A 26,512-nucleotide genomic window follows, 5' to 3' on the forward strand; every position below is an offset into this window, starting at 1 on the left:
GATCAGTAACCCACTAGGTGTGTGGCCTTGAGCAAGTCCCTCCACCCCTCTGGGCTTCTGTTTCTTGTGTGTCATTTACACATTAGACTAGAAGCTCCTGCTCTCCCGTAACACGAGCTTTGGGGAACCGAGAGACTGGAGACAGTTTCGGAAGTGCCCCTGGGGGCCATTCTGGGCCCTGGCCTTGCTCTCTTTACTTGGGTTTTGCTCTTGCACTGTCCTATTCTGTCCCTGACTAGCTGTGTGGGCGTGAGCAACACGCTGAACCCTTCTGTGCCAGGATTTCTTTTTTCTCTGTAAAACATGAGGATAAGCTGTATATATATATATATACATCATCCCTTCTAGCTCTAGACGTCTACCCATCAGAGAAATCCCTTCCGCGAGGGAGTACAACAGAGACTGAACCACTTCGCAGTTTTCCAGCCCCTTGGTGCAAATCGCCAGCAGAAGGACTGCAAAAATTCTGCATCGGCTTTGAAGATGAACAGCCCATGCCAAGCAAGTGCTTTCTAAAAGGTCAAGTATAGGATAAACATCACGTATTCATTCCTCCAGAGCAGCCAGGGCAGTCGACTGGTCACACCCATGACTCAAAAGGAAATTCCATCCAGGACCACCAGTCACCTCCCAAAGTTAGTCACCCTGCACGGTGGAGCCAGGGCTCCCGGGGCTGGGGGGGGGGGGGGGGGGGGGGCGGGGCAGTGCCTCCCATGGCTAGCACAAAAATGACCTACAGGGAAAGTGACCTTTTCACTGGGGCTTTGGGAGACCTACTACAGGTATGTACACTGAATTCACCAACCCCCACCCCCACCCCCACCCCCGGCTCCCCTGGCCTAAATCCATATGGAAGACATCAAAAAAAAGAAGACCACAGGTGACAATCCTGTGACCACTTTGTTCTCAGCCTTTTCCCCAAGAAGGAAGGGGCTTCAGACAGATAACAGTTGACAAGGACAACAGGGTCAAGAGAGACAGTTTCCTTAAAAATAAAACTTTCAAACTCACGGCCATTAACACTCATCCAAAATAAATGGACGAGAGCCAGCCAGGAAAGGGCACGTTACTAAAACTGGCCCTCCGGCCTCCAAAAGGCTCAGCAGAATTATTCTTGCTGTGAGGGGAGGAGGAAGGAAGGTCTGGTTATTGTGCCAATGTGCTGGGAGGCACACAACTAGGTCACGTTCCCACTCGGGCCTGCTTGCTGCAGGAGGGCATCCTGGAGGCGCTGTTCGGAGCTGGCCCCACTCCTGCTCCCATGCTTAGCGTCCCTCAGGAAGCCTGAGGAAGGTGCCTGTGGCCACACTCCCCGCGGGGAGACGAGGCAGGATGTTTCCAGAGTGCATGATATCCTAAAGAGCCTGTCCCAACAGCAGCAATCTAGCACACATCCAGGGGCTTACAGCCACATGAAAGACACAGCCGGGACACACTGCAATGGCCGGCCATCCACCCAAACCCTTCAACTCACTTCACAACCTCACACCATCCCTAACTCAGGAGGTGATGCCGTGAGTCACCTGGAACCTGGATAACAAGACCCTTCTCTAACCTGACGTGCTTGCGTCTTGCAGGTCATGCCCAGTGAAAACGCAGGGACTAGAAGCATCTTCGACGAAGCACAGGTGCATCTCCGGCAGCTCCCTGGGATGTAAATCAGGCAGATTTAACAAAAATCGTCTTCACAACTGGAATCACCAGCCTCACCTTTCTCCGAGGCTCATAAAGCATTTGCCTTCAACGGCAGAGTTTTTAGAAGAACATGACATGACTCGGGGAGCTGGGTAATGCACTCACATTCATGCCATATCTCACAACTTCCTCAGGCTGTGATGTTTTTCTTTTCATAGCAGACAAACCTCCATGTTTGCACAGTTTATCCGAAAAACGGTTGGAACCTCTAGCCCCAGGCGACCACAGAGCTGCTTATGAATACCTCAGAGGGCTTGCAACGGCGCCTTTTTCACAATTTATTAATTAAAGAGGCACGTTAAATGAGATGTGCTCTCGCTTTTGCTTTTACCCTCTGCAATCAGCCGATCGGAAGCTCTCTTAACTCTTTTAACAGCAGAGACACAAACACTGAGCGTGCCCAAGTATGTCCTGGGAAAGACAGGCACACCAGCACATTCCACGGCTTTCTTCTCCTCTGCTTTTAACCAGTTTTACCTGACACCATTTCTTTGCAGACACAGGATCCAGAAGCCAGAGTCTGAGGGGAAAAAGCTGAATGTCAGAAAAACCGTTAAGTTCCAGGCTGACTCAGGTAAAAATTCTATAGTCAGCCAGGGCTTAGAAGTCTCCTCCTCCCAAAGCGGAGGGGGAAACAGCCCAGTGCCCCAAAACAGTCTCACAAAATACCGCTGAAGGAGGCGCGGGATACAGACATCACTGGAGAGTGGACATCTCCTGAGAATCACTGCTCCAGGTATTGCCTGGAGCCACACACGGAACACTAGCTGCACAAGAGATGCTAAGCGGCAGGTGCTTGCAGAAAGGACGCGAAGCTCAGGAAAGACACATCTGAGGTTCCTTCCCTGGCCCTAGAGGCTCCATGTCCTCACCGTCCAGTCAGGAAAGCGACTTGCTACTAGAGGAGGGTGGGGAGGCAGGTGAAAGAGAAGTGTTATGGCCCAATTTTTTAGAGATGAACAAGGTATTTCGGAACTAACATTCCGAAAGAGATAGCTAGCATTGATGGAGCAATTATGACCTGCTTAAGATACATACCGCTAACTTACAGTAAAAGCTTACGATGTCTGGGCGCCTGGGTGGCTCAGTCGTTAAGCATCTGCCTTCGGCTCGGGTCATGATCCCAAGGTCCTGGGATCGAGCCCCACATCGGGCTCCCTGCTCGGCGGGAAGCCTGCTTCTCCCTCTCCTACTCCCCCGGCTTGTGTTCCCTCTCTCTCTGTGTCTCTCTCTGTCAAATAAATAAAATCTTAAAAAAAAAAAAAAAGCTTACGATGTCTAATGTACAGATTATATTTTTTAAGCTCTCAGTGAAAGTTAGCTATTTTATATTAGGTATACAGTGAGTGTCAAAATGTGGAAGAATGTCATTATTCTGAGAATAGTAATAATTGTAAAATAAAATATGTGAAGGTAAGGTTATCTTCTTAGTTCCTTATTATTTTAGAAACATTTTAAACCAGTCTCTTATATGTAAATTGTACATAAAATTTCTTTTTCTGATCACTAATAAGGGATTAGCATTAAAAAAAATCTGGAAAATACAGCAAGGCAAGAAGGAGAAAATTAAAGTTATCTTTCATTTCAACACCCAAGAGGTGACTACTATCACTATAGTTGATGTACATACTTCTAGCCCTCTCCCTAGGCATATAATTATAAATGTTCTTCCACAAAATTGGGATCATGTTATTTGATAACTTAGGTTTCACATTAAATGGTGTGTCATTTACCCATGCCCTAAAATAGGATTCTGCATCATGAGTTAAAGCCATATTTTAGAATATTTTATAAATATTATTAAATGAGTTGTTTCCAACCATCAATTACTATAGGAAATACGAGTGGATGGAGAGAGAGAGAAACAGATTTCCTTTTTTCCATAAAAGCTTTATGGAGATATAATTTGCAATCCACTGATTTAAAGTGTGCAATTCAGTGGTTTCAGTATATTTATAGTACATGCAAGGACTGCCATAATCTATTTTGTGACATGTTCATCATCTCCCCACCAAAAAACGGGCACCTTTCGGCAGTCCTTCTCTCCATCCCCTCAAGCCCTCCCCTAGTGCTAGGTGACCACTAATCTGCTTTCCATCTTCACGGATTTGTCTATTCTGACATTTCATATAAATGGAATAACACACTATGTGGTTTTTGGTGACTGGCTTCTTTCATTTACCCTGATGTTTTCGAGGTTCAACTATACTGTAGTATGTATCACTACTTCATTCCTTTTTATGGCTAAATATTATACCTTTGTATGGATATACTTCATTTGTTTATGCATTATCAGTTGATGAACATTTAAGTTGTCTCCTCTTTGGGGCTAGTATGAATAAGGCTGCCCTGAACATCCACGTGAAAGTTATTGTGTGGACACATATTTGCAGTTCTCTTGGGTATATATCTAGGAGCAGAATTGTTGGCTTACATAGTAACTGTATTTTAACCGCTTAAAGAACTGCCAGACTGTTTTCCAAAGCAGCTGCACCATTTTACACTGTCACCAGTAATGTCTCCTTCACCAACACTTGTTATTACCCATCTTTTTATTATACTCAACCCAGGGGGCATGAAGTGATATCTCCCTGTGGTTTTGATCTGCACTTCCGCGTTGGCTTACAATGTTGAGCATCTTTCCATGTGCTTATTGGTCATGTGTACACTTCTTTGCAGAAATGTGTATTTGGATCCCTTGTCCATTTTCAATTGGGTTGTATTTTAATTACTGAGTTGTGCTTTAAAACATATTTTAGATAACAGTCCCTTTATCAGATTTGCAAAAAAAATTCTTCCCATTATGTGGGTTGTCTTTTCACCATCTTGACCATGTCCTTTGAAGCACAAAAGTTTTCAGTTTGGATGAAGTGTTAATTTGTCTATTTTTTCTTTCGTTGCTTGGGCTTTTGGTGTCCTATCTAAGAAACACTGCTTACTCCAAAGCACACAGATTTACACATATGTTTTCTTCTAAGTGTTTTATAGTTTTAGCACTGGTATATAGGTCATGGAACGATTCTGAGTTAATTTTTGTATATGGTGTCAGGTAATGGTCCCAATTCATTCTTTTGCATATGGAGATCCAGTTGTCTCAGCAACATTTGTTGAAAAGGGTATTCTTTGCCCCATCAAATTGTCTTAAGTACCCTTGTCAAAAATCAAAAGACCAGGGGCGCCTTGGTGGCTCAGTCATTAAGCGTCTGCCTTCCGCTCAGGTCATGATCCCAGGGTCCTGGGACCGAGCCCCACATCGGGCTCCCTGCTCGGCGGGAAGCCTGCTTCTCCCTCTCCCACTCCCCCTGCTTGTGTTCCCTCTCTCGCTGTGTCTCTCTCTGTCAAATAAATAAATAAAATCTAAAAAAAAAAAATCAATAGACCATAAATGTGAAGGTGTATTTCAGGACTCTCAATTCCAGTCCACTGAGCTATAGAAGTCTGTCTTTATGCCAGCACCACACTGTCTTGATTATTGTGGCTTTGTAATAAGTTTTGAAATCAAGAACTGTGATTTCTCCAACTTTGTTCTTTTTCAATACTGTTTTGGGGTCCTCTGCATTTCCATATAAACTTTAGGATCAGTTTGTCAACTTTTGCAAAAAAGGCAGCTGGGGATTTTGATAGATACTATGTTGACTCTGGATAAATTTAGGAACTTTTGCTATCTTGACCCTATTAAGTCTTCCAATCCATTAATACAGGATGTCTTTCCACTTATTTAGGACTTTATTAATTTCTTCCAATGATATTTTATACTTTGCAGTGTACAAGTCTTGTACTTCTTTGGCAAATTTATTCCTGTTTTATTCTTTTTGATGCCATTATAAATGAAATTGTTTTATTAATTTTGTTTTTGGATGGTTCATTCCCAGAATATATATACAAATGATTTTGTGTAGTGTATATTATAAATTGATTTTGTATCCTACAGCTTTGATGAACTCATATTAGGGGTAGACAGATTTTTAATGAAGATTTTAGTGGAGTTTAGGATTTTCTCTCTATAAGATCATGTCATCTGTAAATAGAGACAGCAAATAGAGACTTATTACTTTATAATCTGGAGGCCTTTTATTTTGTTTTTTTGTTGTTGTTGTTTTTTGGCTTTTTGCCTGACTGTCCAGTCTGGAAGCTCCAGTACAGTGTTGAACAGAACTGGTGAGAGCAGACATCTTGCCTTGTTCTTGATCTGAGGAGAAAGTATTCATTCTTTCACCATTAAGTATGATGTTAGCTCTGGGAGTAGAATTCTTAACTGTAATTCTTGTGGGAAGGTAAAAAGGTTATTTCAGTGTTCTACCCCTTCATAAAAGTCCTAAGTATGCCCATTTCCAATTGTACAGTTTCCTCAATATTTATTTCTCTAACACAATTTCAACATCCTTTGTACTTATAATAGGTCAGAAAGGGGCAGTGACATATTAAAAGGAAATCTCAGGTGGTTGTGAAGTTCAAGGAGACTTGAAATGGACGGATTTAATGAAATCCAAAGCCTGTGTCTGGTGAAATAAACACCTGCGAAGATAAAGCCCAAGCAGTGGGCATTAAGTTAAAGTCATTTTGACATTTGCCTGAGTTGTCAGTCACTCAATTCACTAGTCAAAGGAAGACTTCATTCTGAGCCTGTTCTGAAATTCTGTGTCAGTTTTTGTGCTTGAATGTTCCCTGAGTTCTCATTGTCCTACCCACCAAAATTAGTTCTACCACAAAAGGCTCTTCACAGTACCTAAAAAAAACATTTGGGGAAAATCTATTCTAATTGTATTTAAATCTGTAAATCCAGAACAAAGAGGGATTTGACAGTTACTTAATTTGATTATTTAGTCACACCAAATACTTCAGATCAAAAACTACACTCAGAAAGGCAGATCATCTGCTCTGACCCCTAAACAAATTATATAACAGAAACATCTGGTTAGCTGGGATACATATTCAGAGGTACAGGGGAAAAAATCTGGGCTTGAAAAGATATGGCTTCAAATCCCAGGTCTTTCCATTCCTAGCTGTACATCTTTGGGCAAGTTATTTATCCTCTCTGTGCCAACTGTTAAAAATTTTAAAGGATAACCTTGCAGGAACGTTGTGAAGATTACACGACATGCTTTTCATAAAGTGCCTGGAACATAGTAGGTGCTATTATTACTGATAGCGTAAGTATTTCTTAACTAAAGTGTTCAGGAAATGGAGTTGTCTTATCCATTATAATTTCTGGTTTTCAAACTTCTGGGGCTGAAAATCCTTCAAAGCAATATTCATATTTTTTTTGCATCTGTATTCTGGTAGACAGCTACATCTTCCATTTCATTTCTAAGTATTTCATGTGCAACATCCCATACAAGTTACCGAGAGGTATGTCAGGCTCATCCACAAGCAGTTTATAATCTGGAATAAGTGTGATGCACACCATAAGGACTTCATGTGCATTACCATTACACAGTATCATAGGGACAGAAGGTGCCGGAGTTTGGGCTGATGAGGCCCAGCACCGACTCGGCACACCTTCTAAACCATGGTTTTCACTAATAAATTCCAAATAGGAGCTAATGCAATTGGTGTTTGCCTGTTCTCCTTTAAAAGAGTCGCATAGGAAAAAAGCCTATGGGCTGAATTACCTTATGTCCCCAAGCCCCCAGAAAAGCCATGTCTGCGCTCTGAAAACTCATCAGCAACAGCACTGCCAAACTCCCCATCTCTCCGATTTTAGCATGCTCCTGACACAGGCTAATTGGCTCATCTGAAACCGTCCAATTAACAAGATGATGAGAACTGCCCAGCACTGTGAAGGTGAACTCGGGCCGTGTCAGTATGTGTGCTACATCACCACCTTCCAAAAACTCAGACTGTGATTCTAATCAATCCTGAGAGGTCCGCTCTGTCCTCTTTGAAAGCTTGAGAACGAGCCTGAAGACAATATATTTTCCTACCTGTGAAAACTGTATGCATCCGACAAAATTTCCTGTCTCAGAAAGGTTAGCACCCCGTTGGCAAGCAGGGGAAAAACAAAGGAGCGGAGATCTGTGTGCAGCAGAGCAGTTGCTGAGAGAGTGACTTGTTCGGGAAACTCAGCGGACACTCCTTCCAGAGTCAAGGCTGGACGCCTCCCAGGGCCAGGTGCTGGGCTTAGCGGAACAACCAGCTTTCCAAAAGACGACACGAAACTTAATTAAACAATATCAAATATCTCTTATATGCAAAAACGCGTGCGCGCGCGCGCACGCACGCACGCACACACACACGCACACACACACACACACACACACACACACACACACACACACACGGGGCTGTCTCCTAATTAGCAATGTCAGCCACAGAAAACCATTCATCAACAACTAAAAATCATCAAGCCATGACAGAAATAAACCCAACAATAAGTTAGCAGATGGGGGGTTCCTACACTTGGTCTCCTGAAATGAAAGCAGCCCCCTCAGGCAGGAGAGCCTAGCCGCTGACGCTGAAGGACGAAGGCCACACGGTAATAAAGCACAGAAAACAAGGCCAGCCCCACAGCCATCTGCGCTCACCCATGTCGCGTAGCTCTTGACAGTCACGGCTCACGGTGATTGAGTGCTCACTGTGAGGCAGGGCTGTGCTAAGAACTTGACCTCTGTCGGCTCACTGAATTCTTTTTTTTTTTTAAGATTTTTTTATTATTTATTTGACAGAGACAGACACAGTGAGAGAGGGAACACAAGCAGGGGGAGTGGGAGAGGGAGAAGCAGGCTTCCTGCCGAGCAGGGAGCCCGATGCGAGGCTCGATCCCAGGACCCTGGGATCATGACCTGAACGGAAGGCAGACGCTTAACGACTGAGCCACCCAGGCACCCCGGTTCACTGAATTCTCACAACAGCGGAGACAGGGGCTCCCGAGGACCACACTCCTCAGCCTCCCTGAGAGTTTGATAAGGAATCAAAAGTAGGACAAGAAGAAGGCAGATTACAATCATGTTTACTCCTCTCGAAGGAGAACCGACATGCATTTCCGTCCCCTAAAGAGCTTGAGCATTTGTAATCCCAGCGCCATCACAGAAGGAGCCCTGCACACAAAAGTTCCTATTATTTACACCAAATCTGCCACCTTTCACGGTGTGGCCCTGAGGAAGGCCCCAACCGTCCCAGGCCTCTGTTTCCTTAACCTGATCAAAGAACAAGATGTTCACAAGGCCCTTTCCAGAGTCAACATTCTGTGGCTTGAAAATCCATAATGTCCCTACATCTGCTCAAGGCCATGTGAGGACCGCATGATACAAACCCAGGCTGAGCCCGGTTACCAGAGGAACCTGACAGATGACATGTTCACAATAAAGCGACATGTTTTTCACGTTCTTCCTACTTCCCTTTTAAGAAACGCTACCCAGGATTTCTCTTAGCAAACTGCAGGTTTTGATCACATTGGTCTGCATCAGGCCGCAAGCACACCAGCAAGGGGGCAGCATTAATTCTGCGGCTTTATGCAGCACCTGGCCCATTGTTGGTGCTCAATGTATGTACAAAAGTGACCTCCTTTTACAATTATTTTGAAGGTACAGCTCGTTCTCTCCACTTCACCTCCTTTTTATTTCCCTAAGTCTAAAGAAAAGACTAAGGCCTTTGACTAAATTGAAATGGAAGAAATTCATAAAATGCACTAGCTACTTCACGCAGGGATATACTTTTTGCTGTTTTCATCTGAACATCAAGCCGTTCATTTTAAGCCAAAAGAGATGGGTAAATGACAGACTAGCCGATTATATCATTACTGAATATGTGAGTCTTACATTAGGTGAGAAACGCTCTATAAAAATATATTGATTTGTGTGCACCATGATAAAAATCAATCTATTTTATAAAATCAATAATCACATGAAAAGCAGAAGTGCCATGATGTTATCTGCTTCATAAAAGGAAAGGACTATTCAGCCTCCTTTCTGTTGTCAGACTGAATAATTACGACACAGAATGGGCCACAAGTGTGACTGAAACCTCGCAGCATTAGGAACTTTATCTCATACTTGAAACCATGTATCCGCTTAACTGGCGGCTGGAACAGGTTCAGCTGCTCTCAGGGCTGAGGGGAAAAGGGTTTCACCTGATCTGAAATCGGATCTGCTTCCTCTCCACCCCGCTCCCAGCCCACCCCCACACACAGTCACCCAAGCCAAACACTCACTTGTTCTCTTTTGCAGCCCTCTCCCATCATTCCTTGCAATGCCAAGTTCTAAGACACTGCAGGTGCATGGTCGGTAAACTGTAACATCAGAGAAGAAACCACATGAGCAAATGTCTCCCTTTTTCCAGCTCTGTGGGACCATGTAGCAAATATCATGAAAGGGTACCTTCTAAGAACTCCTTAAGGAAAGGAGCGGTTGTGACCTTTTCATTTTTGTGTCCATAGGGCCTATAATATACTAGGGTGTGTGTGTGTGTGTGTGTGTGTGTGTGTGTGTACCTGTGATGAACTGCATTCTTACTAGGGTGTGTGTGTGTGTGTGTGTGTGTGTGTGTGTGTACCTGTGATGAACTGCATTCTTACTAGGGTGTGTGTGTGTGTGTGTGTGTGTGTGTGTGTGTGTGTGTACCTGTGATGAACTGCATTCTTACCTCTTTTCAGTTTGACCCTCCAAATATTATTTCTGGCTACACGTTGACATATCAATTACCAGGAAATTTAGCAATCCCTGCCCTTCATATGCAAGGACAACATCTCAAAACACCCTCCTTTTTTTTTTCCTTTTTTTAAAATTCTCCTAAAAGATCTATGCTGATCCATTTGCTTTATGACACATTTTTGAAAGCTATCAAACTGGGAGTTAAAGGTGTCATATTTGGCCATGAATCAGAGTGGCAGAAATAGGCCCAAAATGAAGTGATTTCAGCTAACATTTATTGAGCACTTAATATATACCAGGCATTATGCAAAAACAAAACAACAAGAAAAGCACAAACTTCTGCATTTCATCTCACCAAAATCTTTTAGCAATCTTAGACAATGTGTGCCATTGTTATCTCCGTTCTATGAATGACAGAGGCTCAGCATTCCACACACATACGGCCGGTGAGCAGGAGAGCCAGGAGTCAGGCCTAGGGAGGACTATACCCCCATCCACAGACAACGACCTACTTATAAGATCCAGTATGTTTTGATGTCAGCACTGGCAGCCAGGGGAAGTTGGCCGCGTGAAGATCCAGTTCTTTGCAGACATTGTGCCTAAGACAGCCAAGAATTTTAGGCAGTTCTGCACTGGAGAATTCAGGAGAGTCCCTCGGCTCAAGTGTGTGGTAAGCTGAAAAGGCCTACGATTACCTGTCATCATCATTCCAAGTCTCCTTCTTCAGGGTTATACAAAAGGTGGGGTTCCAACAGGATACAAAGGAAGCACCTTCCACAGGGTCATAATGGATTTCATGATTCAGGGTGGGGATTTTGTTGACGGAGATATTAGAGTCACGGGTATTTACTGGGGGGGGGGGCATTTGCAGATGAAAATTTTAAACCTAGACATTCAGCTCCAGACCTGCTTCAGTGGTCCCAGTACAAATGGCTGCCAGTTCTTCATCACCTGCTCTAAATGTCATTGGCTGGATGGGAAGCACGTGGTGTTTGGAAAAAAATCACTGACAGACTTCTAGTGATGCGAAAGATTGAGAATGTTCCCAGAGGCCCCAACAATAAGCCCAAACCCCCCATGGTGATATCACAGTGTGGGGAGCTGAGGTCCACAGCAAAATGGATCAGGCCTTCCCTTGCTCTGGGTGATGCGCGTGAGTAAAATAATCTGGATTGGACCGTGTGTTGGCTTCCCTGCCTGCTGATGCCCTCTTTGATCAAGAGGCCTTGGAAGTGTCACAGATGCAGAACCCAAGATTTTCTGTGTTTAAGTTTCCAACTGTAAATAAAATTGTTTTTTTAATCCATTATAAAACTGAGAAAGTCTGCAGGCCACAGCATTCTGAGAACACCTCAAAGTTTTGCAAAGTAGTGCCTCAAAGATTTTTTTTATATACCAAAAAATGTATGACCATGCCTGGGTAGTATTACCACACAGGACATCACAATACAAGACCTCCCCAAGTACCCAATACTCTCAGTGTTCAAAAAATTGTTTAACCACTAACCCTAAGAAAAGTTTAATCAATCAGTAAAATCCCTTTGACATCAGGCTGAAAGGTTGGAGGGAAAAGTTTTCTAATTAAAAGGGATCAGACCAGTTCTGTAACTTGCAGAACTCAGTGCAAAATGAGGATGGGGGGGGGAAGGGAATCCTTGTTCAAAAAATATCAAGAATTTCAAGACAGAGGGAGAAACACATTAGAGGAACATGGGACCCTGTGTCACAGTGAAGCTGGCCCCAGAAGGCATCAGTGTCCAGGACCCGGGAGGTCACTCTAGAATCCAAAGGAATGAGGCCTAATGGGATGCGACATGGCCTGTGAGCTCAGCTGCGTGTGTCAGATGCTTTCTCCAGAATGAAACCCAGGCAAAGTCAGAACCTCAAACTGGAACATGAAAAAGCTCGGCTCCTGATTATCTCTGGATGTGAACTCAGTACAGCTTCAAGTGTTTCTTTATGCAAAGACGTTGCCCGGAACGGTAGGAAAAGGTCATCCTGCATATAAATCATTAGAGAAACAGATTTCCAAACAAATCCTGGAGAGAAACAATGAGTAATGTTGCACATCACACTGGCACGTCTTCCTTAATAGAGCAGGTGTTCAAAACTTTTAATATTTCTATTGGCTCTCTCCTGGTATGTTATAATTAGTGAAAATATAAAGAAACCATTTAAGGCACATAGTATATAATGAGTCCTTTATTGCACAGCTAATGATTTTGTTTAATTGCCCTGCCCTGAGAAAAAGTAAATCTGATCTAATAAACTTTTGAAAAGCACTTATAATACTTTGTAACAAGAAAAGGGAAATAATTATTTTTGTGTGATCAGAACAAAAACAATTTTAAAAAGTTCAGTGAAAAAAGAACACTGAGCTGAGAGTCAGCAATATAACAATATTTGTCCCCTACTTGTTCGACAAGCCACTAAGTAAGCAGCTCAACACCAGCCCAAACAGGAGGGATAAGGATAGAAATCACATTCCTGTGCACGTTTTACTAGCCATTTCAGAAAATAAACCAGACTTGGGCGCCTGGGTGGCTCAGTCAGTTGAGTGTCTGCCGGCTCAGGTCATGATCCCAGGGTCGGGCCCTCTGCTTGGTGGGGAGCCTGCTTCTCCCTCTCCCTCTGCTGTTCCCCCTGCTTGTGTTCTCTCTCTCTCAAATAAAAAAATAAAAAATAAAAATTTAAATAAATAAATAAACCTGACTTAATCTGAATTTCTGGATATCTGCCTGAATTGCACATGACCTTTTGTTAATGGATACCTAAGCTATAAATGATGTGTATTTTGCACAGTTTTTTCTTTTGCAAATAGTCTGATTTGAAATCTCAGTGTTCTCTGGGTGTGTTAAAAAAACTGATGTTCTTCATGTTGCCTTACGAAAATAGCAACTCAATAACAACATGGATCCTTAACCTATAAACGAGTCCTGAGGCCCCATCCTCTCTCAACACAGAGGTTTCTGAGGAAGCATAAGCCAGGTCATAGAGCCCAAGTCCCAGGCCCTTCTCCTGCACACTGAGCATAATACAACTCCCCAGCTCCGGCACCGAAGGCAAGGCCTCCAATGCACCCGTGAAGGAGGCTGAAGATCGAGAGACCCAGGAACCATAGTTATGACACACCAGCACACAAGTCTCCCGCCAGTGGTGCAGATTTCTAGGACACACCCTGGAGAAGCCTGCTCCACCTCAGTCAGCCCGGTTGTGGGCCAGGCACAGCCTTCCAGCGCTTCTTCAGACAGATCTAGGGTCAATCCCTGTCCTGCGACTTATGCATCACGGGACCTGGGGTCAGTCAGTTCTCAACTGTCAAACAGTCCTTAATACACAGGGTCATTGACAAATTAAATGACCCACCAATTGGTCAAGTGTCTAGTGACATATCCCATGCCTAGCAGATATTATTCTTTTTCAAACCACCTCCACACCTTTGCACTAACTCCAGTCTTGGCAATCTCCTCAAAAAATCTAATACATCCAGAATATAGGTGTTGGAAAAAGAGAAAATGCACATTTTTTTTTCACTCAGGTTTTGCCGAGGTACCGAGAACAAGGAAAACTTTTACCTCAGAGGGACTACATCTGGGACACTGAGGCAAAGGGCTCAATAAATTCTGAGGGAAAAACATCAGGAAATGCTACTGTATATGCCCAGAAATTTTCATCCCATCTGCAGTTCTACGGCCATCACATCTACGAAAGAAAAATGAAGGGATCATCGTTGGGTTTTAGACACACTGACATGCAGAAAAAAATCACAAAGCCACTAAAGGCCGGAACTGCAAGGGAAACGATGAGAAAGCCAAGTATGCCTTGCTTCCACAAGTAATCTCAAGACCACAACAAGCCATGCTTGAGGTGGGATATCTCAAGACGGAAAGTAACAGAAAATAGTATTTTTTTTTTTAATTTGACAGAGAGACAGACAGCGAGAGAGGGAACACAAGCAGGGGGAGTGAGAGAGGGAGAAGCAGGCCTCCCGCCGAACAGGGAGCCCAATGTGGGGCTCCATCCCAGGACCCTGAGATCATGACCTGAGCCGAAGGCAGTCGCTTAACCAAGTGGGCCACCCAGGCGCCCCCAGAAAATAGTATTTAAAAGGACACCACAGGACACAGCCAACTGTGGTACCCAACTGACAGAAGGGTGTCATGATTCAAACTTCATTTATATTTCGTTTTGGGCTGTCCTACTGAGGAAGACTCTGTTTGGGGGCCCTGACAACTAGTTTTATTTCCCGGAGCGCAGTCCTGATGGCAGCCAACAGAAAGAGCCCGCCAGCAGGCTGAGGGAGGAAGCAAGGCAAAGCCCCACAGATTAAAAATTCACCCCAGCTAATCCACTGAGTCAGTAATCCACAAGCAGAAAAGCGGTGATGATCTATAGAGACAAAATCCGGAGGAAGAAAAGAGGGACGGAACATTCTGAAGAGCTTATCAGTAATGAAAACATTTAGAAAAGCAAGCTTCCTGAGCAGCTACGGAGACAACTTCGCGAGTCCGGGATTTTTAAAACTGAACCAAACAAAGTCTCCATCTGTTGCGCAGCGTGCCAAGGTACTGGGGGGCGGTTCGGGGGACACCGCGGGTGGGAGATGGCCCCTGCTCTCAAAGAGCTTCTCGTTCCGTTGGAGAAAACTCTCACAAAATGGAAAACTTGGAACAACTGACCCTCAACTGGGAAGAATCTAAGACTGAAGAAGAGAAGAGAGGAGCCCCAGGTGGCCTGCTTATGTCTAGGGACACTTGACCCTGGACAGAAGAGACCACCCTGCAGCAGAGCCCTGGTGGTGGAAGCAGGAGACACCACAGGAGCGGGGCACAGAGACTGGAATGCATCTGCCTACCTGTGGGGCACAGGGGGACCACATCTCGCATTTGCCACTGAAGCCCCCTCGGCTACAGCAGCAGCTGTGTGTTAAATGAATACATGACCGCCATCTGGGAAGTGGGTCATGGGAGACAGTCTACCAGAAAAACAATCCCATGACCAGCTCTTCATCTATTCCCAGGACACAAAGCACACTGTCCTTCCTCCGGGCCTCAACCTGACCATCAGGATCACAGAGTATGGTCATCACAGGCCACAGAGATAGAATATCTACCAGGCCGTCACAGTACTTCTCATGTGGCCAATATTCACAAACTGTTTGCTGAATGAACACTGTGAGTCTGGCTCACTTCGCGGCCTCCAATCTCCCCCTCTTGCATCATCCACGTGACTACCGCCCCTTAATTCTAGTCCAGCCCCTGTGGTTTTCAAGATCATTTTCCTATCTCTTTCTCCAAACTCATTCTAACAAAACATAAACTCTTTCCCACTGACCTAGAAGTGGCTGTTATTGTTTAATTTCTTACAAGAAAATGCTTTAAGCCAAAGGAATGAATCTCTAATGGTACTCCTGACCTTTTCAATGAAGTTTAAATCACACGATGGGGTCTAACATCTACCTGCTTAAAATTCAAGTCAGTGCCCCTTTATTTAGCTCCTAAAATATGTAGCATGCTTTGTACCCCCCCTTTTTTTTTACAACCAAAGCCCACAATAAGCTGGAAAGGTAAGGTACTGTTATCCCCACTTAAATAGGAGAAAACAGAAAGAAGCTCAGAAAGAGCATGTAATTTGCTCAAGGTCTCATAGCTCACAAATGGCACAGTTAGGACTTGAACTTCCTTAATCTGATCAAAGCCCATGCTCCTTTTATTCCACTTACCCACTCATTCACTCAGCAAATATTGATGAAATGTGTAGGTGTCCCATCTGAGCCAGGCGCTATCTGTGTGTGAGGCCTGCTCTGTCCATGTGTGGGGAAGCCTCCACATGGGCTCCGAATGCGGGTCTTTGGCAGTGAGACCCTATGGGGGCCACAGGAGCCCCCACTCTGCTCTCAGGTCTCCGAATGTGGCTCCCTCTCACCGACTTGCGGACCCATGGTCTAGGAGCCACAGCATGCCCGGGGGGCGGGACACACAGAGGGGGCAACGGCACTCACTGTTCCTGGCTCTGAATTCTCTCTGGAGCCAAATGCATCCTCGGGAGCTCATTTTGCACCTACAAAGTGAATTACTGAGGAACATAACAATAACGGCTGAAGTAAGAGATCTCTAACATGGATGGTTTCTTCTCCAGTAACTGTCGCTATGTTGATGGTGATGGGACGGTGCCTCTGAATGTTCACTGTCACCCTCATCAGGGATAACATGACATCCAAGCTCTGGATGTGGTCCAGACTAACTGTGGGACCTCAGGCAGCCCACTGATGAGAGAGCTGGCCTGGCCAGTATCCAAGTGAGTTAGAAAGACTTCAGCTTCTGATTGCAAGAAAGAGTTGATTGTGAATACTATGTTCTAAAGGGAGGCTGGCTTGAAGGTTTGGGTGTGAGCAGTTTGGTAGAAGGCAGGACTGTGTATACAAGTGTCTGGGTGGTTGATACACAATAGAAACTGACTTCTCACAGTCCTGGAGATTGGAAGTCCAAGACAGGGCCACCAGCAGATTCAGTGTCTGGTGAGGGCTCACTTCCTGGTTCATAGACGACCGCCTTCCTGCTGTGTCCCCACGTGGTGGAAGGGCCCCAGAGCTCCCTGGGGTCTCTTTTACAACAGGGTACTAATTCCATCATAGGCCTTCACCTCCATGACCTAATCACCTCCCAAAGGCTCCGCCTCCTAATACCACCACACTGGGGGTTAGGTTTCAACATACAAATTTGCGGGAGGGGGAACAAAAACATTCAGTCTATAGCAAACAGTATTTATTTTATAAGTGAAGTGCCTTAAGCCAGATTCTCCTGTCCTACCCCAACCAAGGAGAGTCAGCCACACTTGGATATAGTTTTACCTCTTTCTTCCCACACGTATAACTAGCCAACCAGACGTCTCTTGAGCAGGGTCTCCCGTTGGCACCAGGTTCTGTCCCACTTAAGACTCTGTACACGTTTAGAGGTGCCGATGAGGGTAGAGATGGGACCATGACAATAACCCCAACAACGCCCTCACTCCCCCCACCGCCAACCTAACGCAAGTAGTTAGAAACCCACAGCACTCAATAAAGACCATCACCCCTATATCCAGAGCAGATATCCAACCTGTGCAGAGGAGTCCAATCAGCCAAGTTGGTAAAATATTGAAATATTTTCATACCAATCAGTAAATAACCACAGCCTGACCGCAGCCCCAACAGCTGACCTCTGGGGCCTCTCCTGAGATCTCCCCACCCTCCAGAGAGACTGACTACCCAGGACCCATCCAGACAGCAAGTCAATTCTTATTGCCTTCCTTATTACACTCTTCTAGATTTTTCAAATTCTCTACTAGGATGACACGTTGGTTTTATGATTTTTTAAAGTTTTTTTTTAAGGTACCAATCACTTAAACACTAAGAATGAAAACAACAAACACCTCAATAGAGCCAGTTAAACTATACTATGAAATTCTAGTTTTTGTTGATGCTTCCAGAGTCAAGGTTGACACCCAGCCCAACTTCTATGGGAACACTGCCCAAAAGATGATAGCTAGGTTTCAAAGAGTGTACGTGATACTGACATTTATGAGAAAGGAATATTTTTAAGGCTATAATCTTCATAACATGATAACACCTTCTATTTGTATAAGGCCTTACTACACCTGCCTTATCTCATTTAGGACATAAAACAGGTCTGTAACGTAAGCAGGTATAATTCAGGTGTAATTATCCCATTTAACAAACAAGGTAATCAAGACATAACAGAGGATAAGATCATGATTCCACAGCTCTCAAGTGACAGAGCTAGGACTCAACTCCAATCTCCTGACCTCAAGGTTCCTTCAGAAGTATGCCGGAGTCACCTCGTACCTGCTCGTAAGAGCCTGATTCAGGAATTTTGCAGTAGGTCGTTAGGCCACGGGCAGCTTGAAACCATTCCACGTGGGAGTATTTATACCATGGAAATCAGCAGTTGTTACAAATCAGAGCCCATCTCCTTGCCATACCATAATACGTCCACACAAGTGGAGGTACTTCTTCTTAATTCTTTAATATTCTCTATCCCCATCAACCCCTCTAACTAGCTTGTAAACCGTGTGACACAGGAGAAAGAGCACAGAGCTGGGGACTCAGAAGACACTTAGATCCCCACCTGCCAATCAGCAGCGTTTTCCCATGAGTCGTTTGACCTCTCTGAACCTCCATTTCCTTATCTGTAAAGTGAGGGCCATACCCAAATCATGCAGGTAAAAACATTTTGCAAACAGCAAAACACGACATGGCTGTGAAAAACAACATGGTGGCTCTTCCAAAATTTCAGCAGAGAATTACCATATGATCCAGCAGTGTTACTTCTGGGTACACACCCAAGAGAATTGAAAGCCAGGACTTGAAGACACACATGTACCTCCATGTCCATGAAGCATTATTCATGACAGCCAAAAGGTGGAAGTAACTCCAAGTGTGCACCAACAGATGAATGAATAAACACAACGGGGTATAGACACACCGTGGAATAATATTCTGCCTTAAAAGGCAAGGGGGAAAAAAAGAAAAAGAAGGAAGTTCTGGTACATGCTTCTTTGTGGATGAACCTCGAGGATGCTATCCTAAGTAAAATAAGCCAGTCACAAAAGGACAAATATTTTATGACTTCACTTCTATGAGGCACCTACAGCAGTCAAATTCATAGAGACGGGCGGTAGAATGGTGATTGTCAAGGACTTAGGGAGAGGGTGGACTGGGGAGTAAGTGTGTAATGGGGACAGAGTTTCAGTTTGGGGGGATGAGAAAGTTCTACAGATGGACGGTGGTGATGGGTGCACGGCACTGTGAGCGTCCTCAACACCACTGACCCATACTCTTAAAAATGGTTTAGGACGCTAACTTTTCTGTTATGTATTTTTTACCAAAATTAAACACACACACACAAATATGAAGTCTTGTTATTATATCCCAGTTGTGAAAGGAGCCAAAAGGGCCACAAAAAGCCCACGTTCCTTTTTTATCCTTACCAGGACCACAAACTCCATCTTTGCTGACTATGCTCATATAGGCCGGAAGAACCCACAAGTAGTATCATTCCTGCACATATTGTCAGATACAAGCTGTCCCCAACTTTTATGCAAGGTCTGCTCCAAATGTTCATTACAAGCTTTTTATTGTTGTTATTCGAGGCATATTCTTCTTAAACAAATGAAATTTGGGGGGTCACCTAGGACCCTACTCCAGCCTAGACAAACTTTGGGGTCACTGCCATGGATGGATTACAGTGCTAACAGTCCTGGCCTGGTCCTGGGAGGAGGGATTGGGGAGACACAGAGGCCATACCACGGCACCCCCCTTGGGGAGCCCAGGACTTTGTCATGACTCTGCAGGGGGCCTCACTCAGCCCTCCTCTTCCCGGTTTGCAACCCATCTGAGCCTCCTCAGTCCCCCCAAAGTCCCAAGACCACAATTACCTATCTCCCTCCCGCCTTACATTCAAACATGAATTCTTTCCAGTTAGGTGTTGGGAGAAAAAGCACTTCCTTCAAAATCGCTTACATCCTGAATGGCTGGGCCCTCGACCTATTTCAAGGTGTTCCTATCTTCTGATGTTTCAAGGCAATTTTCAAGCGGCCATTCCTATCAAGGCTAAAGAAGTGGCAGCCCAGAGACAGTAGGACACCTGGGGGCAGGGGCACCAGCCCTGTGGGACACCTGCCACCTCCATCACTCTGCCAAACCTCCCACTCGGCACCCACTCTCTTCCCTCCACCCACAAGTTTTCTAACGCTACAAAAGATTTGGGGCTTTTGGGTTTGGGGGCTTTGGTTTTTTGTGGGGGGGTCTTTTCCCCCACAATACTGTGGGTCTCAGTATTAGAGGGGACAGAGTTGTGGGAGGAGGCAGGCAGGAGGGTCACCTGAAAACCAGGGACATCCGAGGCTGTACTGAAAACCTTTAGGGTTCCAGTTACAGCACCAAATTCCATTGCGTGTAAAGGCAATTGCACTGATGTGTGTCGTCATGAAAGACAGGGAGGTCCTCTGTCAAGTAGAACTGTCAGAGCCTTTTCTCCCCCTGCTCACCCCATGACAGAGGTCCCAATAAATTGTCACCCCAGACTTTGGCCATTAAAAGGGCTAAAATGGAGAGGTCAAGACAAGGGACCCGCTCCCCAGCTGTCACGCCTGTATCCTGAGACCTGGGGAACGAAACTTTTGACATCTTACCCCACCCCTCCAACGACCCCCCATAAAGATATTTTTTAAATAAACTGCTACACGTGTCCATGTGGTGTACAGACAGAATGCTGCCATTTCTGAAATACTCTCGCCACTAAAATCCATTCAGGACATATGAGCTTTAAACTACAAAACTCCACAATGTTTTGTCATATGGCAAATAAATTACTTAAGCCCTCAAGTCAGAACCTTCTCTTCCATGAGAAAAAAAGCTGACACACTGTAGCCATTCTCAGAAAGGAAAAGCACCGGTTGAAGCCAGAGCGGGGCCACGGCTGGTCCGAGACCTGTGAGCTGTCTGGGAAGACAGAAACTGCTCAGAGAACTGTTGCACAAGCTGATGCAGACAGGGACAGGCTAAAACAAAACAAAACAAAAGCCCCAGCTCAGGGTGCAGAGAGAGGTGCGGAGACAAAGCTGATGAGATAACCAGAGGAAGAATGAGTCTGTGATGTACAGCAAACTAGGTCACTCCCGCACACGCGCTGGCCCGGAGGACGTTTCGGGCGGAGTCTCTTGGTTAATGCTAGCACTCTATGAACTAATCACCCTCCTGGGGGGAGCAAATGTTGAACGGCCCCATGGACCCTCCAGATCTGTGCAAATGGCCTCTGAGGAGCAGTGTTCCAGCACAACAGAGGCTAATGAGAGGGAACGAGAACATATTCATGGGACCACGCACTGTACTAAGAGTGGTTTTCATGGGCTCTCATTAAATCCTCCCTACAGCCCTGAGATTATGTGCCCGTCTTATCCTGTTTTGTGGACATGAAGCTGAGAATGGCCAAATACTTTGCCCAAACCCAGATGGCCGAGAAGCAGTGGACCACGATTTGCATTCCTGTCCCAGCGACCTCAGAGATGATATACTAAGCCACTCACTACGGTGCTGGGCCCAACACCCAGCAGTGGTTCGTCCCTGGCTGACTGAACACTTGTTGATGGATTCTTAAACCAATTTGGGCGGGGGGGGGGAGGGGGGAGGCCAAATATGCACCACTCTGCATATTTGCAACAAGAGCTTCCAAAAATCAATTTCCAACAGATACTGACGTGTTCTTCCCCATGGTACTGGCCCTGAATTTCCATAGGCAGTGCCCCTCAACCACAGCTACTGAAAGCAACTAGAGTTAATGACAGCTACTCTTTACTTAATCCCAATCACGTGCCAGGCACCTCATATACATCACTGAATCCTTACGAGAATCTCACAAGGCAACAACTTCCATCTCCATCTTAACTCAGAGAGATTAAGGAACCTCTCCAGAGGCACACAGCTTGGAACGGTTGGGCTGGAGTCACCTTTCTGTTATGGGTCATGGCCTCCTGATGCCTCTCCTACCTGACCTCAGCAAATGTGCTATTTTCAAGGCTTATCCTTAAGATTTGGTGTTACCCAGAAGAAAGAATCCCTCTGTTTCTGAATCCTTCTGAAATAACTAGGAAAAACAGCACAAGACACAGAGCTGATCGCTAGAGACGTGGAATGAACTTGGTGTGCCACTGAATGAACTTGGCCTGTGGCATCCATTTGGAGGTTAGCCTTGGTCTGACTGGAACCTAAATAATCCATTTACTGCATAATAAACAGTTTTTTTAGAAATCAAGCAGGATCTAGTGACAGTTAGCCCAAGGAAAAAGTGGTTTCCTGCACCAAAGAAAGTCAAAGCGGCATAACCAACGTGAACTGAGATTAGGACAGCATCTCTCCCAGAGTCCACATATCCTTCTGTTTTAGCTACGTATGCATTGGATTGACCATCTTGAGCCAGAAAAGAAACTCAAGGCAACTGACTAGGGCACCAGGCTTCCTGCTGGCCACCCAGAAGCAGTTCCTTCTTCAGTTAAAAATATGGGTCCCCAGGAGGCTGTGAACTCCCTGATGATTCCCGGGAAATCTGGTAAGGATTGGAGGTGTGAGGTTGGAGGTCTACCACTGTGCGTGCAAGCTGATCAGCAATGAGACAGTCCCCCTCTGGGACCCTAAGCTGTCCCAGAGGAGAGAGGAGGAGAAGAAGAGAGATTGAAGGGGATTTAAGGAGATTTATTTGGGGAAAGGAAAGATTAAGGGGATTTATGGAGACCTAGCCAAAGAAAAAACTCAACAAATTTACCCCTAAAATCCTCCCCTGTGGGGACACGAATGTCCATCTACCAACTCTAATTATTGTCCATTCAGTGGCCACGTTTGCACCAGAAATTTCTGCTTGAGACACAGTCCTTATCAGCCCCTTCAGGAACAAGCTCTCTACCCAAAGAGCAACTTCCCAAATCCCACCGCACTAATCAATAACACCAGTGGTTTGTTATCTTTTTCCCAATCAAGAAAAATGTTTGGCTTTTCCTCCCCAAATATAGAACATCCTGTCAAAGAAAGGAGCAGCAAGGATGCTCATGTTTATTATTTTTCATGGAATGCTTAGACTTTATTTATTTATTTATTTATTTTTTAGATTTATCTATCAGAGAGAGAGAGACAGAGGCAAGCAGAGGGGGAAACAGGCTCCTTGCTCAGCAAGGAGCCCGACGTGGGACTCGATCCCAGGACGCTGGGATCATGACTTGAGCCGAAGGCAGATGCCTAACCAACTGAGCCACCCAGGCGTCCCCGGAATGCTTAGACTTTAAATCACCAAATAAAGTGGGAGAGTTATAGGTTATAGGAGAGAGTTATATATATGGGAGAGTTATAGGCCCACCTGTCAAGGTGAGCTGCTCTTCCTATTGATAATTCTAAGGTAAAACCCAGCATTTTCACAGAAAATTAAGCAGTTCTTCCAGTTGCTAAAATATCCAGCCTATCACCACTTGCCCTCTGTGACCAAGGAGGAGGCACTTCAAAAGCCCTCTACAGACATAAACTCAGAGGGAAGGAATTCATTTGAAATGCAGAAGTTCCTCACAAGGGGAGCCCAGAAGCCCAAAGGATGTGAGCCTACCTTCTAAACTGTTTCCAAGAGCCTCCCAGAGCATGGACAGCCCTGCTCTGCAGATAGAGCAGGCACTCAGAAAATCCTTGCATAAACTGACCAAAACCATCCAATGGCACCATTCTTCCAACCCCAAAGCCTTGGAGAATCTCACACCCAACCACAGCAATTCCTTTCTGTTGTCCCTTCCAAAAAAAAAAAAAAAAAAAAAATCCAGGATTCAATCACTTCTCATCACCTCCATAGCTACTTCCTCCTTCTAAATCACCTGTCACCTGGATCATTGCAATGGCCTCCAAGCTGGTCTCCCCACTTCTGTCCCTGAGCCCACCAGTCCATCATCAACACTGCAAGTACAGTGATGATGGAAACACCTAAGTCAGATCAAGGTTCTCCTCTGCTCAAAACCCTCCAATGTCCCCCACGTCTCTCAGAGCAAAGACAAAGTTTTGACGACGGCCTATAAAGGTCATCCATGAATCCGATCTCCCCTCCACCTTGCCCCCCCCAACTTCCTCACCCTCATGCCTCTCTCAGCTCCCACCCTCCTCCCCTGACGACCCACTCCCAGCCACACGGGCCTCTTGGAACACCAGACAAGCTTCCCGCCAGGCCCTCAGCTCTTGCTGCCTCCTCTGATGGGAACATTCTGCCTTCAGATGTCCCAGGGCTCCTTTAGATGGTATTCAAATACTAGCTTCTCAGTGAAGCCATCCATGACTACCCGGCCTCAAGCTGCCATCACCCCACTCCACAAAATCCCCCTTCCCTGCTTGGTTTCCTCCCTCATGTGTGTACTAGAGTATGTGCACCATACTCTACATTTTACTTACTTATCTTTTTCATTCCCTGGTTCTCCTACCAGAAGGTAAGCTCCAAGAGGGCATTTTTTTGTTGTTTGTTTGCAGCTATGCCCCGCAGTGCCTAGAATACAGCAGATGCTCAGTAGATATCTTTAAATGTATGAGAGGCTGAATTTATATCCTGCCCCCCTACACAAGAGATCTGAGAAATACAAACCCCTAACAAATACCGCAGTTGGGATACCCTCAGGGAGAAATCTAGGGGCTTCCATCCCTATGTTCCTCTTGGTGGTATTCTTTCAAATGCTTCACCCAGACTCTAAAATTCTGAATAATCCCAGAATAAATACTATTAAACCAGCCAGTCAAATATACAAACCACCTGAAGCAGCTTTGCGTTCTTCCCTTCCCCCGCAACATACATCCCAAAAAAAGACTGTTGAGTGTGTTTTCCACCGGGTCTTTCAGATAACTCAATCATCTGTGTCCTCAACAGGTGTATTTACTGAGCAATTTCAGAATAAGGAGTGTAAGGATGATACTAGTGGGAAGAGACGGTGCTTGCCCCACAGATATTTCTATTTATACTCTTCCTAAAGCAGCACCAGCAGGCACTCATTTAATGAAAAAGGGATCGCACTATTCTATTGACATTAAGTGGGATAAGACTTCCTGTCCTGAGCTGTTTCACTTTGCTACTAGCATGGGCCTAAAAATGTCACTCCAAACAAAAATGAGCTGCACCAGCCACACATGGAAGGCTTGTAAAGAGCCCCAGCGAGTAGCTTCCTTGTACAGGTGAGCCATAAATTCTCAGGGTTCTAAGAGCACTTGAAAACCATCTTGTCTTCCCTGCCCCCCCCACCCCTGATTTTAGAGAGGAGGAAGCTGAGACAGGGAGAGAGTGGCGTGGACAAATGACCAAGCAGCCCACAGGCCACACAACCCATTAGTGGCTGAGCCAGACCTGGAAGCCAGGCTCAAACCCTCCACAATGCCCAGTCCAGCCCCCTACCGACAGCAATTACTTCACCATAAAATGCTCAATCTATAAGAAAACCATGCATTCACACCCTGCAGAGATGAAGATCTATTTTCTAGGACATGCCATTTCCTATACTCCAGAGGAAAGGAGGTATATTGGGATAATCATTCTGTGTCATGCCAAGTACTGAGGCCTTCTCTGTTCAGATGCCTTTCATGGTGTGGAAATTACAGAAGTGCTTTCCATGAGTCTGGGGAACTTCCTGGACACCACACCAAAGCTCTCTTCCCATCTGTATTCTTCTCCAAATGGCAATTTTTTTTAAATTTCAGAAGTTGTTGAAAGGTATCTCCAAATAGAGGTGGTCTGAAGAGCCTTGGTAAATACACTGACAGAAATGTTCACTCCCCCTAATTTGCTGTTACACAACATTTATTTGCTCTCACAGTGTGCCAAGGATCTGAAAACATGTCGTGGATTACTAAACAGTAATTAGGTCTTTCACCTTATTCAGAGCTATGGTCAGGTTCTGGAATTCCCATTCAAAGGAAGTTACATGCAGCCTGCTGGTTGGGAGGTTTTTCCCGAGGCCTGACTGAGAGGCATATCAGCTAACCCAGGCCCAAACCCCGAAGACAGATCCTCTTGCCTAGGCTGGCCCTGGCTTCCTTCACCTCCTTCCCACCCTCCCGGGCCCACCCTCCCTCCCATTCGGCCCCCACCCTCCAGCAAGTCTCCTCTGACTACACAAACTAAATGATTCGACCCTTTGGCTTCAACAGTAAGTGTTCTAGCTCCTCAGGGAAAGGTACGTGAATCAGGCAGCCAGATACCAGATGACAAAGTTTGGCTAAGTGTGCTCCTCAGGCCTTTACGATGCTTTATTTTATTTTATTTTAGATTTTATTTATTTATTTATTTATTTGACAGAGAGAGAGACAGCGAAAGAGGGAACACAAACAGGGGGAGTGGGAGAGGGAGAAGCAGACTCCCCACTGAGCAGGGAGCCTGATGAGGGGCTGGATCCCAGGACACTGAGATCATGACCTGAGCTGAAGGCAGATGCTTAACAACTGAGCCACCCCGGTGCCCCTACAATGCTTCATTTTAAAAGCATTTTAACATTGAGAGAGGACAGTCTGGCTCCTGGCAGGGCTTTCCTGCCTTAGGATCCTGAAGGCATATGGGGAAGGTGTGACACAGAAAAGGACTTGGAACTGCAGAGTATCTTGAAAATGAATCCCAATCTTGATTAGTGATGCCTTTGACTTATGCTAGGTTTCATTACAAACAAGGAGAGAGGTCCAG

The 26,512-nt window shown here is 45.2% G+C and overlaps 1 protein-coding gene and 1 pseudogene across 2 annotated transcripts in view; one reads left to right on the plus strand and one right to left on the minus strand.

Annotated features, from left to right (window-relative positions):
* CAMK1D (calcium/calmodulin dependent protein kinase ID) overlaps window positions 1-26,512 on the minus strand; it is a 428,325-nt gene that overhangs the window by 398,697 nt on the left and 3,116 nt on the right. The window lies entirely within an intron of this gene.
* Window positions 729-11,444, plus strand: LOC113921593 (annotated as a pseudogene).

This window comes from Zalophus californianus, chromosome 9, assembly GCF_009762305.2.
Source record: "Zalophus californianus isolate mZalCal1 chromosome 9, mZalCal1.pri.v2, whole genome shotgun sequence".
Lineage (NCBI taxonomy): Eukaryota > Metazoa > Chordata > Mammalia > Carnivora > Otariidae > Zalophus > Zalophus californianus.